At 45.2% G+C, this 1,010-nt stretch overlaps 1 pseudogene; it reads right to left on the minus strand.

The window, feature by feature from the left end:
* Nucleotides 1-237: 237 nt before the first annotated feature.
* On the minus strand, nucleotides 238-636 carry LOC110298225 (annotated as a pseudogene).
* Between the last annotated feature and the right edge of the window lie 374 nt (nucleotides 637-1,010).

Raw genomic sequence — 1,010 nt, forward strand, 5'->3', positions numbered from 1 at the left:
GGAATTCTGTCTTAGGAAAACCAAACAAACAAAAAAGATAAAATGGGTAGGTATATTTTTAATTTGTTTTATTGAATCCAATACATGAAACAAATTAAGACACGAATCAATTAAAATTTACAAAATATTTTCTTCCCTTTTTTTGGGGGGGGGTAGTGGTGTTAGCATTTAATTAACCTCCAGTGTGGCTTTTAAGCCACCAAAACACAGGCACCTCCAACACCCTTAATCAGCTCTTCACCCTTCAGCTCTTCTGCTGAAGAATTTGGCCTTCACGATGACAGGTTGCTTAGGGAGCTTTCCCTTGCCCAGAACTTTGTGGTCGCCTGATCTAACATCAATGATGGGAGCAGCTCCAGTCTTGTTTTTTGCTTCATTGACCCGCGACTGGTCGCTGACCAAGTCCAGCTTATCCAGGTTGACAGTTAAGCTCTGGTTCCTCTTCAAGTGGTAATGCCTCATACCAACTTTTCCAAAGTAGTAACCTGGATGATATTTGTCAAAGTTGATCCTGTGGTGATGCATGCCTCCAGCATTCCCGCGGCCGCCTGGGTGCTTGCGGTGCTTACCGATGTGGCCATGACCGTGGCTCAGGTGGTCCCAGAGTTTCTGGGTCTTCCTCAGTGTGGATGACATGGTGGTGGCAGAAAGGAAAGAGCCAAAATATTTTTTCCTACAAAACTTTAAAACTTGAATATGCATTTCTGACAAGGCATACCCAGGTCTCCATAGTCATGAATAGTTGCTGCACTTGACAGTACAATTGGAAGACCAGGCACCAAATCATCTTTTTTGTTGTTGTTGTTGTTGTTGTTTTTGTTTTTGTTTTTTCCGAGACAGGGATTCTCTGTGTAGCCCTGGCTGTCCTGGAACTCACTTTGTAGACCAGGCTGGTCTCGAACTCAGAAATCAGCCTGCCTCTGCCTCCCGAGTGCTGGGAGTTAAGGCATGCGACGCCACGCCCGGCTTCTCTCTCTCTCTCTCTCTCTCTCTCTCTCTCTCTCTCTCTC

The sequence above is a fragment of the Mus caroli genome, chromosome 7 (genome assembly GCF_900094665.2).
Source record: "Mus caroli chromosome 7, CAROLI_EIJ_v1.1, whole genome shotgun sequence".
In the NCBI taxonomy this organism is placed as follows: Eukaryota; Metazoa; Chordata; class Mammalia; order Rodentia; family Muridae; genus Mus; species Mus caroli.